The sequence below is a fragment of the Neofelis nebulosa genome, chromosome 13 (genome assembly GCF_028018385.1).
Source record: "Neofelis nebulosa isolate mNeoNeb1 chromosome 13, mNeoNeb1.pri, whole genome shotgun sequence".
Classification (NCBI taxonomy): domain Eukaryota; kingdom Metazoa; phylum Chordata; class Mammalia; order Carnivora; family Felidae; genus Neofelis; species Neofelis nebulosa.
Genome location: NC_080794.1, coordinates 9,407,910 through 9,427,296, shown reverse-complemented (window position 1 = coordinate 9,427,296; position 19,387 = coordinate 9,407,910). Strand labels below are relative to the sequence as shown.

The following is a 19,387-nucleotide window of genomic DNA, read 5'->3' as shown; positions in this document are numbered from 1 at the left end:
GACAACCCAGATGTGTCTTCAATGCATCTCTACTGCTTCTGGTATCACTGCAGCTAGGATTTCAAAAATTTCCTGTTGATATTAGGGTCAATCATTTCAGTCAAAACCATGATTCACCTTCCAGAATGAAGTGGTAATGTCAGACTCCAAAACTTCAAAAACATTATGTTCCCTGGTTGAGGTTTCTTGGCCCTAGGAACCCATGGCTTAGACTGCCATAGTTCAGAATCATAAGGATCAGAAACAATGATATGAAAAACGAGTCCTTTGTTTACAACCATAGGGGGCACCAGCTGTATCTCCAACCCTTGATCTGTGGACTTATTTTGATGTTCTAGCAAGAGGAGGAATAGTCTATTGTATTATGGACCACCTCGTGTCTTCTAAGCCAGTTCCCAGTTTCGTAATTTGGTAGCCTCCAGCTTGTGAAGCAGGAATTCTCTTACTATGTAAGGTCTTTGCCTACAGTTGATAAAGCGCATGATACTAAGAGTGAGTCAGTCCTATGGCTCCACCTCCTCCTCCTTCCCCTTTCTCAAAAATCTAATGTGTACCTGTGTTGGGAGCAATGATGTGATCTAGAAATACTCTGATCTAGAATATGACACTTAGCTTGGACATTCCTATAGACTGAAGGTTTGTGTCCCTCCACCCGCAAATAATCATTATGAGTCCATAATTGCACCTTACATTTTGTAGCGTAGTGAAGCCTCTCAATAATTGCATGCTTGGGGCGCCTGGGTGGCGCAGTCGGTTAAGCGTCCGACTTCAGCCAGGTCACGATCTCGCGGTCCGTGAGTTTGAGCCCCGCGTCAGGCTCTGGGCTGATGGCTCGGAGCCTGGAGCCTGTTTCCGATTCTGTGTCTCCCTCTCTCTGCACCTCCCCCGTTCATGCTCTGTCTCTCTCTGTCCCAAAAATAAATAAAAAACGTTGAAAAAAAAATTAAAAAAAAAAATAATTGCATGCTTACTTGGTAAATATTCTGTAATCTTTTGGTTTTAAAAAGGAATTTAAAAATCACTCTTTCAGTGTGCTATCCAAATACCAAAATTCCATTGTCTGGCACCTTACAGTTAGATTATAATTTTCTTATTTTGTCTCTAAGGTGAACAGGCTGTGTTCATAAGCTAAATGTCAGGGGATGATGTAAAAGAAAAATATATATATGTAAGATTTGGGGAGAAGATCATAGTGGTCGAAATTCTTACCTTATTAATTTTTTTTTTTTTAGTTTTTGCAACTACAGTGTCAAAAAAGTGGTTAAGTGTGGCACAAGTCTCAAGATAACTTTTATAAACCCCACATGCTTCTATTTACACATTTAGATTATTGAATTTGTACACAGACTCAGAGACCATCAGCCACTATTTTAAATCAAAGTAATTGCACTTCTCTAAATAGAACAGGCCACTTTTGTAGCAAAATCTATTTAATTCTGATGGTTTTAGCATACTTTAAGGAAATGAATCAAATATAATAATATTTTAAAGTAGAGAGTCACTATGTAAAATAAAATTGTAAGCCTGAAATTATTCAACATTGCACACATGGTCTAGGTAATTCCATTATGCTCCTAATTAACATCTAGTCTTAATTTAATTGGTGTGCTTTCTTCTTGTTATAGTTCATTTGTTATTTTTAAAAATATACTTACTGGGAACACACAATATGTCAGACTGTGCTAAGCACTCATGGAAATTATAATTCAGTAAGGGAGTAAAAATAATAAATTAGGCGAGAAATGAACATATAATTGCCAGTTGTGAACAGTACTAGAATTGAAAAGCAAAAACAGCCTCTGAAGACATTGGAGAGCTTATCCTGACTACAAAATCGAAAGAGAGTAGGTTAAAAGTTGAGGAAGGTGGAAGACAGAGCGATCAGAGACCTCTAGGCCACAGCAGTTTCTGGAATTTTACCCCGTTTGGAAGTCAAGGAAGGGTTTGAAGGTTGAGGCAATACTACATTGGTGGAATCTGAGGTCACTGGAAACAACAAAAGCAACAACTAAACCCGAATCCAGCTCACCTACTTATGACGTTGATTAAACCCAGAGTAATGTTGTGCTGAGACAGGAGGACGTGTGCTCATAAGATACAAGAATATATTATATGTCTGTAAGGTATGGCCCAGATAAGTGGTGACTATCAAAAAAGGATGGTAAAGGGGCGCCTGGGTGGCTCAGTCAGTTGAGCGTCCGACTTCGGCTCAGGTCATGATCTCGCAGTCTGTGAGTTCGAGCCCCGCGTCAGGCTCTGTGCTGACGGCTCGGAGCCTGGAGCCTGCTTCAGATTCTGTGTCTCCCTCTGTCTCTGCCCCTCCCCCCGCTCATGCTCTATCTCTCTCTTGTCAAAAATAAATAAAATATTAAAACAAATTTTTTTAAATAAAAAGGATGGTAAAATAACCATGAGTAATGCTTTCTTTTTTTTTTTAATTTTTTTTTTTAACATTTATTTATTTTTGAGACAGAGAGAGACAGAGCATGAACGGGGGAGGGTCAGAGAGAGGGAGACACAGGATCTGAAACAGGCTCCAGGCTCTGAGCTGTCAGCACAGAGCCCGACGCGGGGCTCGAACCCACGGACTGTGAGATCATGACCTGAGCCGAAGTCGGCCGCTTAACCGACTGAGCCACCCAGGTGCCCCATGAGTAATGCTTTCAAGGTTCTGGAGGGAAAGTTAGGAAATATACAAAAATAAAATAAAGAAGTTAACTTATAAGCAAGCAGGGGAGATAAAATGAAATAAAAGAAATAGTCAGAAATAGTCACAATAGTCCACAGAAAGGGATGTAAAGAAAGAAAATCAAAGAACACGTGGGAGAAATAGATGAATTTAACCATATGCATCATTGCATTAAGCAAGGCTAAACAAAATGATCTAAATACTCCCACTAAAAAAAGTAGAAGCTGTTACATTGAATTAAAAAAGACCAAATTACATGCTGTCTATAAGAAACTCCCATTAAATATAAAAACATAGGTAAGTTAAAGGTAAAGATTAGGTAGACAAGCACTTAACAAAAGAAAGTTGGGGTAGGTGTGCTAATTTCCAATAATGCAGACTCCAGAGCCAAGAGTCAACTCAGTGGGGAGACAAAACAACCCTAAATATTTTGAATCTAACAACACAGCTTCAAGATTCTAGCAAAACCTGCAGGGCACCTGGGTAGCTCAGTTGGTAAAAGCATTTGAGTCTTGATCTCAGCTCAAATCTTGATCTCATGGGTCCTGAGTTCAAATTCTGCATTGTGCTCCACACTGGGCATGAAGCCTCATTAAAAAAAAAAAAAAAAAAATCCTCAGCAAAACTTGGTGGAACTAAAATGAGAAATAAAACAAGAAGTTCAGGGTGCCTGGGTGGCTCAGTCGGTTAAGTGACCAACTTTGGCTCAGGTCATGATATCACGGCTTGTGAGTTTGAGCCCCATGTCAGGCTCTGTGCTGACAGCTCAGAGCCTGAAGCCTGCTTCATATAATACGTTTCCCTCTCTTTCTGCCCCTTCTCCACTTGTGCACTCTCTCTCTCTCTCTCTCACTCTCTCTCTCTTTCAAAAATAAATAAACATTAAAAAATTAAAAAAGAATCCAACCTGTGGTTGAAGACTTCCCCATTCTCTCAGTAATTGATGGAACAAGTGAAGAAGAAATCGACAAGATTATAGAGAACGAAAATAACAATAGCTGTCAATTTGGCCTGCATGAAATTCATAATCTATTTGTAAAAGGTAGAATCAATCTTTTTTTTTTTGTCTTAGAGTATTAACTTCAATTTAGAGGATTATTTTTCTGATTATGAAATTAACATGTTAATTGTAGAAAATCAGGAAAATACAAGGAATAAAGAAAAACATTATTTAAAAAAAGCCCTTAATTTCTTTTCTAGATATAACTATTACTTTTGTTTTGGTATAAATTCTGTTAAAGGAAAAAATAATCAGTGACGTTTGTTAAAGATGGTTAAGGCAAACTTTATTTGGGACCGTTAGGATAGATGTAGGTCCCACTATAATGGATTTCACAGTGCGGGACAGATACTGGGCTCAACACCTAAAAAGCATGAGTATGTGGGAATTAATGGCCAAGGATCAGGGTGGGGGCAGTGAATGAAAATTACTAAGAGGAAATATCAGGTGTAAAAGGCATTCTGGCTAAGTCAACCTCGCTGGATTCTTTGCAGGCCACAGGCCAGGGTGATCAGACATCACCTACAGGTGGTGGAGGATGAAAAATCTGATCAGATTTCTAGAGTGATCAGATATTGAGTTCTGATTAAACTGACTTAGCAGGATTCTTGCTAAAACTGGATTTTCAGCTATGCACACATGGGTCTAGGAGAAAATTAGGCCTGACTAAAGTTTGATGAAGCAAACAATCTTTGTTAGTATATTTAGATGAAATATTAATAAGTACACACTTGGCTATTATCAATACAGAATTAAAATTACATATAACATAGTCTTATAGTTTGCTCTCTCTACTCATTGTTTGTACCATCCAAATATATGGTTGCATTTATTCTATGTAAACAACATAGTTTATTTTGCCTTCTTTCTATATTCGGGCATTTAGATAAGTTTCCTTTTTGTGCACAAAAATCTCATCAACTCATTTAATTTTAATAATGGAAACTTTAAACAGAATATAATGTGATAATATATAGTGTCAAAGACTTAGAAAGAGATGCTTGAGTAAAAAGGTAGGGAGACTTAAAATACATTTGCAATACAGTGTCAAATTGTTTTTCAAAAAATCTGTTTTGTGTATAATGAATGATACTATCAGTTTGGGAAAGCCTGTTTCCTGAACATTAATACTTTTTAAATTTTTTTTTCAACGTTTTTTATTTATTTTTGGGACAGAGAGAGACAGAGCATGAACGGGGGAGGGGCAGAGAGGGAGGGAGACACAGAATCGGAAACAGGCTCCAGGCTCCGAGCCATCAGCCCAGAGCCTGACGCGGGGCTCGAACTCACGGATCGCGAGATCGTGACCTGGCTGAAGTCGGACGCTTAACCGACTGCGCCACCCAGGCGCCCCTAATACTTTTTAAATTACACTGTTTTGAAAGTTATTTTCAGGTAGTTGTACATTCACACGCAGTTGTATGATACAAGACGGAGAGATCCCATAGACAAGACGAGTTACCCAGTATGACCTAATGGTAACACTGTATCCATCTAATGGAAAAGGTCTTTACCAGAATATTGCACTCAGATAGCCAAGGTACAGAGCATTGCATCACCACAAGGTGAGCTCATTATTATTACATTCCCTTCCATAGTTATAGCTCACCTCTCTTCCACCTCTACTTTTTATCCCCTGGCAACCAGTAATCTGTCATGCATTTCTAAAATTTTGGCATTTCAAGGCTATTATCATACACTACATAATTCTTCCGGTTTGGATTTTTTTTCCACTCGTCAGAATTCTCCGGAGAGTAATCCATATTGTGTATATTAATAGCCTCTTATATATTATATATAAAGTGATATAACTTTATATAACTATGTAACTCTATATAACTCTATACCACTATCTATATCTATTATCATCTATATCTATATTTATATCTATATCATCTATATCATCAACTATATATATAGGATATCTATATCTATCTATACCATCTATATCTATACCTGTATCTGTATCTGTATCTATATCCAACTATATATTGAGAGAGAGGCTCATGCAGTTGTGGAGGCTGACAAGTCTCACAGTCTGCCATCTGTGGTTGGCAAGTTGAGGAACCAGGAAAACCCGTGGTGTAGTTCAGTGTGAGTCCTGAGTCTGGAGGCTGGAGAAGGAGGAACTCTTGTCTCAGGGCAGGAGAGGGTGGAAGTCTCAGATCAAGAAGAGTGAGAGAATGCCCTCATCTTTTTGCTTTGTACAGATCCTCAAGGAGTTGGAGGATGCCCACCCACACTGAATCAGTCGACTGATTCAAATGCTTGTGTCTTCCTGAAACACCTTCCCAGATGCGCCCAGAAATATTGTTTTACCAACTATGTGGGCATTCCTTAGCCTAGTGAAATTGGCACATAAAATTAACCATCACAGTCTTACCATTTTATTTTTGGTATCATTAGTTTTAGGAGGTCTTTCTTTTTTAATACATTCCTTAGATTTTTATACATAGCTAATTATGTCTCCTCCCAAAAGTACAGTTTTGTTTCTTCTTTTCTGGTATGCATGCCTTTTGTTTGTTTCTTTCTTTTTTTGGTCTTGCCTTATTTCATTGGCTACATCTTCCAGTGTTAGGTTGGATAAAGTGCTGAGAGCAGACATCTTACCTTGTGCTAGATCCTAGACAGAAAGTACTCCAACTTCCATCATTAAATAGAATGTGGGCTACAGGGTTTTCACAGATTCTATTTATCCTTTCTTTTTTTTAAAAAATATTTATTTATTTATTTTGAGAGAGAGAATGAGCATGAGTAGGAGAGGGGTAGAGAGCAAGGGAGAGAGAGAGTAGATTCTATTTTTCTAATTGAAGAAGTCCCCTCTATTCCTTTTTATCTGGGAGTTTTTATCACGAATGACTATTAAATTTTGTCAAATGCTTTTACTCCACCAATTGGTATGAACCTGTTTTCTCTAATTCAGACTGTTAACAATGGTGGATCTCGTTGTTTGATTATCAAATATTGATCAAGCATTGATTCTCTGAAATGAATCCAACTTATTCGGGTTTATGATTCTTTTTTTACATTTCCATGTTCCATTTGGTAATACTTTGTTAAAGATTTGCATCTGTTATCACAAGGGATATTTTTGTAGTTTTCTTTTCCCTTCCCTGCCCTCTCCTCCCCTCCCTTCTCCCCTCCCCTACTCTTTCTTTCTTTCTTTCTTTCTTTCTTTCTTTCTTTCTTTCTTTCTTTCTTTCCCTCTCTCTCTCGTATTGCCTTTGTTTGAGTTTGGAATCGATGTAGCACTAGCTTTATAACATGAATTGGTAAGTACTCCTTCTTTTGTCCTCTTCTGGAAGGGATTGTGTAGAATTGGTGTACATTCTTCTTTAATGGCTAGGTAGAACTTCAGTGAAACTATCTGGGCCTGCAGATTACTATTGTTTTTGAAGAGCTCTTAAGTTATGAATTCATTTTTCTGAATAGTCATAGGGCTATGCAAATGACCTATTTCATATTTGGTGAGTTGTGGTAGGTAATGTTTTTTAAGGAATTGGTCCATTTTATGTAAGTTGTAGAATATATGTGTGTACAGTTGTTCTCAGCATAATCTTGTCATCCTTTGGGTGTTTGCGGGATCTATGGTGACATCCTGTTTTACTGCTGATATTGGTAATTTGTGTCTTTACTCCTTATTTCTTTGTCAGTACTGCTAGAAGTCTGAGATTTTATCGATACTTTCAAAGAACCAGAAACACATTCTTTGAAACTGCACATAGAGGGGCGCCTGGGTGGCGCAGTCGGTTAAGCGTCCGACTTCGGCCAGGTCACGATCTCGCGGTCTGTGAGTTCGAGCCCCGCGTCGGGCTCTGGGCTGATGGCTCGGAGCCTGGAGCCTGTTTCCAATTCTGTGTGTCTCCCTCTCTCTTTGCCCCTTCCCCGTTCATGCTCTGTCTCTCTCTGTCCCAAAAATAAATAAAAAACGTTGAAAAAAAAATAAAAAAAAAGAAACTGCACATAGAAAATTCGTGAATAGACCATATTCTGAATCAGAACAAAAATCTCAATCACTTTAAAATCCAACAAAGTGTGACAGGGTGCCTGGGTGTCACAGTTGGTTAAGTGGTCAACTTCAGTTCAGGTCATGATCTTGTGGTTTGTGGGCTCGAGCCCCACGTCAGGCTCTGTGCTGACAGCTCTGAGCCTGGAGTCTGTTTCAGATTCTGTGTCTCCCTCTCTACCCTTCCCTCGCTCATGCTCTGTTTCTCTCTGTCTCTCAAAAAATAAATCAAAACGTTAAAAAAAAGTTTAATCCAACAAAGTGTGTTTTCTGATCACAACAGGGTCAATAACATATTTAGAAAATACCAACATATTTGGGAATTAAACAGCATGCCTTAAAATAACCAAGGGGTCAGAGAAGAAAAGTGTAGAGAAATTAAAAGAAATTCTGACATGGGGGCGCCTGGGTGGCTCGGTCGGTTGAGCGTCAGACTTCGGCTCAGGTCATGATCTCACGGTCCGTGAGTTCGAGCCCCGTGTCGGGCTCTGTGCTGACAGCTCAGAGCCTGGAGCCTGTTTCGGATTCTGTTTCTCCCTCTCTCTCTGCCCCTCCCCTGTTCATGCTCTGTCTCTCTCTGTCTCAAAAATAAATAAATGTTAAAAAAAGTTAAAAAAAAAAAAAGAAATTCTGACATGAATGAAAACTGAAAACTGAGTGTTGTGGAGAGCACAGAAGTGTTCAGATGGAAATTTAAAGGGATGTTCATCTTAGAATAGAAGAAAGGTCTCAACCTGACTTCAAGGTTTGCTAACTTCAAGAAGTTACCAAAGCATAGCCGATTTAAACCAAAGCTAGCAGGAAGAAGAAAATAAAGAGCAGGGGAGCCTGGGTGGCTCAGTCGGTGGAGATAGTGACTCTTGATTTGAGCTCCTCACTGAGTGTGGAGGGGCATTCTCTCTCCCCCTTTATCTCTGCCCATCCTCCTGCCTCGCATGTGCCCTCTCTCTTTCTCTAAACAAACAAATAAACAAACATTGAAAAACACACGGAAAGCGAAAGTCAAGGGAATCCAGGCAGGAGCTGCAGCACTGAGGCCGGAGGCTTTGCAGCTGGGGAAGGGTCTGTTCTAGACACTGCTGAACTACCGAAGGCTTGGGAGCCTCAGCCAGGATCCCAGCCACCCGAGTCAGCACCAACTATTCCTTGTCGGGCACGGTCTTCAATGTCAAGCCTCAGGGCGACTGGCTGCACTTGTTCACCGAGCACCTGGAGGTCCATTTGGAGTTTCTGAGCTCAGTACCTCAGAAGAATTTCAAATTGCACAGGAAAACTCCCTCAGAAAGGATTGCTGGCTGAGCTTGCATATCCTACATTGCCGGGGTCCCACACCACTCTCCGTGGATGCACTTCGGGATGCCTCGGGCAGAGGGGCTGATTTTGTGAAAACTGCTCATCCAAAGCAGATAAACCTTGAAGATGTATTGGCACCACAATCAAAAAGTTAAACACAAATGGAGAATTAAATCAAAGTTTGTGAAAATTACTCACTGATTAAAAAGCTTATGGATTCCTTTAATCCAGAAACCAAGTGAGCAGTTGAACTGTTTATGTTTGACTTTGAAACCAATGAAATCCATCTAGACAAAGAAAAGCATCGAAGAGCAGATCTTGTTAAAATCTTTTGAGTAAAGCATTTTTTTATGGGGAACAATTTTTCCAAGACTGATAAACAATTCTTTCCTTTATTATATATATTTTAAGAGAGACAGAGAGAGCGTGTGTGGGTGTGTGTGCGTGTGGGCATGAACGTGTGCAACTGGAGAGAGGGGCAGAAGGGGGAGGGAGAGAGAGAGAGAGAGGGCGCAAGGGAGGGTCAGAGACAGAGGAGACAGAGAATCTTAAGCAGGCCCCATGCTCTGCATGGGCTTGATCTCACGACTCTGGGATCATGACCTGAGCCAAAATCAAGGGTTAGGCGTTTGACCAGCTGAGCCACCCAGGTGCCCCTGATAATCATACCTTATCAGAACACATTTGCCATAACTTTTTACTTGATAGAGGTCCTGTAATAGTTGATAGTCTACATGCAGAAGCACCAAATGCTTTGTGCAGGAAGCTGCTTAGACAATTTTTTCTTTGTCCCAATGCCGGCTAATTGAAATGTTCAGAAAAGTTACTCAGCAGCCAAGAACTTAAGACAAATTTAGCGGGATATTTTATATTCCTCACAGGGCACCCCAAAGAACACTACCTAAAAATCAGACTGGCATGTGATTCCTTGAGAAACTATCTCACAAATTTTCTGATAGAACTATAAAAGATTTTTAGGTGACATGAATAAAAACGAAACGAAATCTTCGAAATTCTGAATGCATGCCTTGGGACCCCCTAGTACCGTGGTATGATTCATGCGGAGAGGTAATGTTGAGCCCAGTTTATACTGACCGTGTTTCTCCTTTAAAACGTGGATGGAGGGGGGCGCCTGGGTGGCGCAGTCGGTTAAGCGTCCGACTTCAGCCAGGTCACGATCTCGCAGTCCGTGAGTTCGAGGCCCGCGTCAGGCTCTGGGCTGATGGCTGGGAGCCTGGAGCCTGTTTCCGATTCTGTGTCTCCCTCTCTCTCTGCCCCTCCCCCGTTCATGCTCTGTCTCTCTCTGTCCCAAAAATAAATTAAAAAACGTTGAAAAAAAATTAAAAAAAATAAAAATAAATTAATTAAAACGTGGATGGAGGAAGGTCTGAATATTTTATTCAACTAATTGTTAAGGATGCCTGCAGCGCCGCCTGTGAAATGAGATGTGGCGTCAAGACATCAAGACGTTAGAAGAGTGGCTGAGGTTCACGAATCCAAAGTATTGCTAGGGTGCATTTCCTGCAAAGAGACAAACCACATTAGGATTGTCATTTGACAATCTGTGGAGGCAGATTGAAAGAAGATGGAGATTGTTAACGCCAGCTGCAGTTCTTAAGCTGAATCTTTCCCATTCCTCAAGGAGTTCACTGACTTTATTAACTCCTGGAATGATAGAAAATCTCCCCCAGGGAATGGGACATACCATACCTTCTATGCTGGAATATACTCAGTATCCAATATTGCAGTGAGACCGATGCCCTACTGATTTTGCTGAGGTTCTTTCTGTGCTGGTGATGTTTCAAGTGACGATAAAGTGGTTACCCAATTTGCCAGACATTCTCAAACTGGGCAGCCACTGCCCCAAAATATGGTGTCTCATCTTTGTGAGTTTAAAAAGGTTCGTGATGCAGCCAATATGCCAGTTCAGGTATTTTATGCCACTCTGGATCCAGTCTTTCATGAGGTCGACCCCAGACATCCTCAGGGAAACAGAATAAAGCTTATATCACACATTGCACATACTGCCTGGAAGCTGTGATTCAATCGCTTTGTGCATGGTGATTAACTCTTAATCTTACCAGATGTCCAGGGTACTAGCCTCCATGGTTCAGAAGGAATGTTTTCTTTCAACAGACTACAGGTGAGTGCTATTACAGGAAGATGCTGGCACATAGTAGTAACAAAGAGCCCAAACTCATGATTCCACGAACTCCAAAGGGCTCTGTTGTGAAGTATGTTTGAGAACTGCCACGTAAGCTTTGAAGGTTCACTCTGCACATGTTGCATATGTAACTCGGTATATCCCCAAAATACTTGACTGTAGGACCCACCTGTCTTTTTTGGAATACCTATCGACGTTTTTCAGAACTCTAGGACACAAATGCAAAAATCATTCATATAGAAATAACAGGCTTACAGATAAGAGGTTCAATATTAATGTGATTGCAGAATGCAATTGTTCATCAACCTTAAAAGCCAGAGACATTGAAAGGCTGGTAAAGGCTGAGATCTAAAATGGCATTCCCATATATATAAGGGCTCAGGAAACATCTCAATTTTGTACTCTTCTTTAAAAATTATTTAAAGAATATGTAATTACAATCAAGAGTCAAAGCAAAGGAAATCTCTAAGGAACTACTAAGCATGTAGAGAAGACACAGTCTCTTTTTGCAATATCTGGATAAATCATAATAGCAAGTGATTTAATTATGAAAAAATTTCCTACTGATGGGAATAAACACATAAGTACACAAACGATTCCTCGGGGGAAAGATATTTCTCTCATGAAGTTATGGTTAGTCCCCACCTTCCAAAAATCCACCTTGGAGTACTTTTGATTATGGAAACACTGAAAAATAATCTGAAAAATAATTGGAGGAAAATGAATACAATGTGAATGTAGCTTTCAAGAAAGTCAAGGGAATAAAGAACAGGTAAATCAATGAAACCAAAACTTGGTTCTTTGAAACGATCAATATAATTGATAAAGCTTTAGCCAGACTGATAGAAACACACAAGACACAAAGTATAACATAAAGAATAAAGAAGTGGGGTGGGCCGCCTGGCTGGCTCAGTCGGTTAAGCGTCTGACTTTGGCTCAGGTCATGATCTCACGGTCTGTGAGTTCGAGCCCCGCGTCAGGCTCTGTGCTGACAGCTCAGAGCCTGGAGCCTGTTTCAGATTCTGTGTCTCCCTCTCTCTCTGCCCCTCCCCTGTTCACGCTCTGTCTCTCTCTGTCTCAAAAATAAATAAACGTTAAAAAAATTTTTTTTTATTAAAAAAAAAAAGGGAAAGGCAAACCTCACTACAGATCCCATGCACATTACCTGTATAATAAAAAAATATGCAAAACTTTATGCCAATAAAATTGACAACTTATATAGATAAGTTTCTAAAGGTACCTAAGCTAACAAAGTATTCACAAATACCAGTCTTGAAGAAATAAGTTCTCTGAACAGATGCCTACATCCTAGGTCTATCTCCACAAAGAAAATTCTAGGGTCAGATTCAGATGGCTTTATTGGCAGTCGCCAATACTTAAGGAAGCAATATCAATTCTATACAATCTAAGGAGAAATCTGAGGAACAGGGAAACTTCTCATCTCATTTTATGGGGCCAGCATTATCTCAGTACTCAAACCAGACGAAGATATCAAAAGGAAAGGAACCTACAAACCAATATCAACTAGGCAGTCTTCTCAAAAAATTTTAAATTGTCACCCAGTGGAGTTTTTCTGGAAATCAGTATTTTAATATTTGAAAATCAATCAATGCAACTCACTATATATATATGTATATATATATATATATACATATATATATACACATATATATGTATGTGTACACATACACATATATATGTGTATATATATATGTGTATATATATGTGTGTATATATATATATTTACACACAAAACTTATTAAAATGTATATGTAAATGCAAAGGACTTTGGTCAAAATATTTTTCACAAATCATATAATTAGTATATACTTAATGTGTTTAATTATATAAATAATGCAAAGCTATAATCAAAATTCCTTCTGGGGAAAGGGTACCTATATAGGTCAGTAACAGAATAAATAGTCCTGGTGTAAACTTCATATCTATATGGTCCATTTGTTGTTATAAAGAGGTGAATCACGGGTGTCTGGATGGCTCAGTGGGTTGAGCATCTGACTCTTGATTTCAGCTCAGGTCATGATCTCACCGTTATGAGATGGAGCCCCAGGTCATGCTCCACATTGAGTGTGGAGCCTGCTTAGGATTCTGTCTCCCTCTCTCTCTGCCTCTCTTCCCCGCTTGCACACCCTCTCTCCCTAAAAAAACTTAAAAAATTTTAAAAAAATAAAGAGGTGAATCAATTGAGCCAGGATGAATCTTTTCAACAATCGCTAGACTAACTGGAGGTCTATATGCTAATAACAATAGTAGTAATAATAATAATAATAATAATAATAATAATAATTACATATACTATTACATATACTGTGTAAAAATTAACTTGAAATGGACAATAAACATCAGTGAAAGATTTAAAACTACAATTCTTATGGAAGAACACATAAAAGTATTTTTCTGGGATCTTGGCATTAACAAGTATGTCTTAATTAGGACACACACACAAATCATAAAAGAAAAAACGATAAATTGGGCTTGATAATCAAAATTAAATGATTCTGTTTTTTGAAAGATGCTATCAAGAAAATGAATAGGCAGGCCACCTACGGGGAGAAAATATTTGCAAACATGTATTTGATAATATACTTATATCCAAAATATATAAAGAACCCTTGTAACTCAAAAATAAGAGACAAACAACCCATTTAAAAAATGAGGAAAGGATTTGACCAGATGTTTCACTAAGGCAGAAAATGGCCAATAAGCATAAGAAAATATTTTAACATTATTAGTCATCAGGAAAACGCAAATTAAAATCACAAAATTATGATAATATATAGTAGAATGGCAAAGATTAGAAAGACTAACAAGACCATATCCTGGCAAGATTGTGGAGCAATGGGGTACTGCATAAATTATTAGTGGGAGTGCAAAATTGCATAGCTGATTTGTAAAATTTGCCAGCAATTTCTTAGGAAGGTAGACGTGCACTTACCGTACTATCTAAAAATGTCATTCCTGGGTGTAAGATGAGATACTACTTGAAATCAAAAAATGAACGAACTACTGATAAATGCATCAGTATGAATGAATCTCAAATGCCTAACGCAAAACGCAAGAAACCAAAAGCAAAATGCTACCTTACGTATTATTCCATGTCTATACATTTCTGGAATAGTCAAAATTATAACAATAGAAAATGAATTAGTGGTTACCGACAGCTGGTTTTTGGAGGACATTGATTGCCAAGTGCCATGAGAGAATTGAAGGTGCTTGGTAAATATTCTGGTTATTTTGGTAGTTCCCTGACTATGTATTTGTCCACATTCATGGAACTGTATGCTTTAAAAGAGTGAATTTTATTGTTTGGAAATTTAACCTCAATATAACTCACTTAAAAGTTTGTCCTTTTATTCAATGGGCTGATCTACTTACAAAAGTAGATTCCATTGCTGTTACTGTTACTTTGAGTTTATTTGGTTGGTGAGAGTTTGGTGAGTTTGAGGATAGGGATCAAAGAACAGAAACATGGGTAAAAACCGTGGGAACCAGGTTGAATAACTCTTGTTTTGGGAACTTTTAATTAAAATTATAGGCCAAGAGTCTCTAATAGATTGTAACCCTCATTAACAGAACTAGTTTTTTCTTTGGATTGTTTTTGGCTTTGGTTTTGGGGAGCCCTTTTTTGTATTCTTATGGACTAATAGGGTATTTGGTGCTTAATAAATGTTTATTAAATGAGTGAAGAAATGCATTTAAGAATTATGATGACAAATTAATCAGGACAGTTAGAAATGGAGGTGTCAAAAGACAGTTACAGTCTACAAGAAAAGCATTCATTTGGATATGTTAGTGACTTCGTTTTAGTAATTTTCAATTGCTGGGATTGAGAGGGATGGCAATTCCATCTTTTATAGCACACATTTTGCAAATATCTGAGGGCATTTTAGGTTGTAAAGATGATTAAGGAGTGCTACTGACATTCAGTGAATGTGGGCCAGGTATGATGCTTTCCCGCAGTGCCTGTGATAATTCTGTGCAATTAAATTTCACCCTGTGACTTTCTTGAGTTTAGAATATCAGATAGGGGAGACACATCTTTATGATTATCTGAGCTTAGAAATAACTCCGTTTTACACATAAAAGAAAAACTTTGTGTATTGTTTAATGCACTCTGAGCTGCCCAAGAATGCAAACACCATGCACATTGAGAGAAAAGTATAAGTCATTTCATTAGAACTTTATTGAGAAGTATTCACCATGTGGAAATATAATTTAATGTTGTTGATTCTCGAATAAGCATGTCTATGTAATAATGCATTTAGAGTTGTTGCGTTTACAGTGATACATTCTATAAGTGCATCTGTGATTCTCATTATAATTTCTTGTCTAGCATTTCCATATTGAAATCCCAATCCTTGTTTTGTTTTAATTTTTTTCATGTTTACTTATTTATTTTGAGAGAGACAGAAAGAGAGAGGGGGGAGGGACAGAGAAAGAGAGGGAGAGAGAATCCCAAGGAGACTCCACACTGTCGGCACAGAGCCCAATATGGGGCTCCATCCCACAAACTATGGATCATGATCTGAGCCGAAATCAAGAGGCAGACATTTAGGGGCGCCTGGGTGGCTTAGTCAGTTAAGCGTCCGACTTCGGCTCAGGTTATGATCTCGCAGTCAGTGAGTTCGGGTCCCGCATTGGGCTCTGTGCTGACAGCTCAGAGCCTGGAGCCTGCTTCAGGTTCTGTGTCTCCCTCTCTCTCTGTTCCTCCCCCACTCACGCTCTGTCTCTCAAAGATGAATAAATGTTAAAAAAAAAAAAAAAGAGTCAGGCACTTAACCAACTGAGCTGCCCAATCTTTTTCATAAGTTATTTTTCTTTTCTCCTTTACACAATAACTTGGGCGTCCTAATGATTTTCTTAAAATTAGATAGATAGATAGATAGATAGATAGACAAAGTTTTATTCTGCATGCATTTTCTTCTAGCTTGAGGAGCATTAAATCTGATAGAGTTGAGAACAACTTATAAGTCATCACTGAGTTACTTCATATTTCTCTTCAGTGTATCCACGTGGCACAGTTCCAATCATGCCAAATTTTATTCTCCTCTTTCAGTTTTCTTGTTAGGTATGTATGTATGTATGCATGTAGGTATGTATGTATGTATTTAAAAGTTTATTTATTTTTGAGAGAACCCAAGCAGGGGAGGGGCAGAGAGAGGAGGACAGGGGATCTGGAGCAAGCTCTGTGCTTAAAAAAACCATGAGATCATGACCTGAGCCAAAGTCAGATGTTCAACTGACTGAGCCATCCAGATGCCCCTAGTTTTCTTGTTAGGCTTTTAAAATTTGTCCCCAGCTTTGTTGAGGTATAATTGACAAATACAAGTGTAAGTTGTTTAAAATGTACAACATGATGATTTGATACATGCATATGCTGTGAAAAGATCCCCCCCCCATCAAGTTAATTAACACATCTGTCACTTCACTTACTTCCTTTTTTTTTTTTTTTAGGAATATTCAAGTCAACTCTCTTAGCAGATTTCAATTATACAGCACAGCATTGCCAATGATAGTGTCTGTGTTGCACATTAGATCCTCAGACTTTATTCATCTCATAACTGAAAGGTGGTACACTCTTTTATCTTTCATTTTAGTTTTGAATTTCAAATGGTTTCCATCCAGATCAAACACTTCATCTGTCATATTTGACCATAAAAATGGTAAATAGGAAAAAGAACACGATCTTTCCAAAGGAATTAAGGCCCACATTTCATATACGCATGATTTATAACTCACATGACCTTCGTTAAAGATACCAGAATATTTCATGTCTTATATTTAGTATTAGAAAAGTTATCTGAGCCATGCAATAAAAGAAAAAAAAAATAACAAAGGAACACAGGGAAAACAGACTTGGTGTCGAAGAAATCAAGTAGGTTAATAACTTGATCTAGTAAACACAGTGATATGAATAATAGAGAAATACACGAGGTAACATTCAAACTTTCTAGTATGAAATAAAATAATCGTGTCTGTTACCTTTTAAGGGCTGAATTGTGTTTCCCCCAGAATTCATACGTTGGGAGTCTAACCCCCCAATGCAACTATATGTGGAGATAGTGCTTTAAGAAGGTATAGTTAAATGACATCATAAGAATGGGGTCCTAATGCCTTAAGACTGATGTGAAGAGGCAGGGACTCCTAAGAGCTCTGTCTCTGCATACACAAAGACCATGTGAGAACATAGCCAGAAGGGAGCTGCCTGCAAGTCAGGAAGAGAGTCCTCACTGGAAAATGACTTTTCTAGTACCTTGGTCTTGAACTTCTAGCTTCCAGAACTCTGGAAAAGTTAATTTCTGTTGTTTAAGTGCCCTGATGGGTAGGATTTTGTTATGGCAGGCTTAGCAGAGCAACACAATACCTCTTGTCCCCACTAGCCATTTTTTAACTCCCAGAACAGAGTGTATGTCCTTTTTACTTCACCACATATCCTCAGATGTATTTTCTTTTCTTTTTTTTTTTTTGAGTTTAAGATGAGGTTGTTTTTTTGTTGTTGTTCATTTGTTTGTTTATTTTTAATTTACATCCAAGTTAGTTACCATATAGTGCAACAATGATTTCAGGAGTAGATTCCTTAATGCCCCTTACCCATTTAGCCCATCCCCCCTCCCACAACCCCTGCAGCAACCCTGTTTGTTCTCCATATTTAAGAGTCTCTTCTGTTTTCTCACCCTCCCTGTTTTTATATTATTTTTGCTTCCCTTCCCTTATGTCTATCTGTTTTGTATCTTAAAGTTCTCATATAAGTGAAGTCATATGATACTTGTCTTTCTCTGACTAATTTTGCTTAGCATAATGCCCTCTAGTTCCATCCATGTAGTTGCAAATGGCAAGATTTCATTCTTTTTGATTGCCGAGTAATACTCTAATACACACACACACACACACACACATATATATATATATATATACACACACACACACACACACACACACCACACCAGATGTATTTTCTACGTCGGATATTGTTTCATTTGCTAGAGATACAGCTGTGTACTAGATACATAATAATTCCAACCTCGTAGAACATATTCTAGTAGGAAAGAGAAAAGTGAACAGGTTAATAATTTCACAGTGTAATAACAACTAAATGCTAGGAAAATGATGATACAGATTAAGAAGGACCATAATGGTAGGCGTGGCTACTATACAGAGTCCAGGGAGTTCTTTCTGAGAAGAAGGCAGCTGGATAGAAACATGAATAAAAGGAGTGAAGAGTCATATGACTGTTGGGTGACAGAGGGGCCAATAGCAAGTTCATAAAGCTTCCAGGTGATGATGTGCTTGGGAACTTTGAAGAATCACCCAAAGGTTGGACTCTTGAGCTCTGTGCGGAGGTGAGAAAAACAAGATAGACAACTAGGAGAATATCAAGCTTTGGTAGGAACTTTGGAGAGAGTTGGGGGAGAGGTGTGACTGCAATCCCATGCAGGTGTAGGGCTGTTTGGGTAATGGTTGGAATAATGGAATTTAAGAGAGACAAGAGGGGAATGAAGGATAACAACCAGGGTATTATTAATTAGAAACAGTCTCCCTTTATTTTCTCATTTTTAGTTCCTCAACCATGGCCAATGGAATCCAGCCCCTTAGAGGTTGCATGTGAGGAAGAAGAAGAAATAAGAATATAGAGAAACATCATGAATTAATTCCCAAGTAACTAAGCTGGTTTCAGGGAGTCAAAGTGAATTGTTCCATAAACAAATTTATGCCAACCAACCAAAGACTTAGTGAGTTAGATGAAATTAGGGGAGCCTGGGTGGCTCAGTCGGTTAAGCATGTGACTTCAACTCAGGTCTGTGAGGGTCTGTGAGTTTGAGCCCCATGACAGGCTCTGTGCTGACAGCTGGGAGACTGGAGCCTGCTTCAGATTCTGTGTCTCCCTTTCTCTCTGCGCCTCCCTCACTCACGCTCTGTCTCTCTGTCTCTCAAAAATGTGTAAATGTTAAAAAAAACTTTTTAAAGCAATGAAATTAAATTCCTGTTATAGTAAGAAATTGTGATTCTGAAATCAATAGTTGTACCTGTGCGTTTAAAAAATGAACAAAAGCCAAGTATATAAAATTATTAACAATGGTTTGAGTCATATGAAATACAATAAGCTGAGTTAGATGTAACATCAAGTAAGAAATTCCATCTTGAAAATGAGTGAAATAGAATTTGTGAAACACTAGGAAGAAACATTATCTTTGATACACTATACAGTAAACATTAAGT

At 38.5% G+C, this 19,387-nt stretch overlaps 1 pseudogene; it reads left to right on the top strand.

Annotated features, from left to right (window-relative positions):
• The window catches only part of LOC131493657 (mitochondrial intermediate peptidase-like), a 57,472-nt pseudogene extending 46,192 nt beyond the window's left edge, over window positions 1-11,280 (top strand).
• Window positions 11,281-19,387: the final 8,107 nt, after the last annotated feature.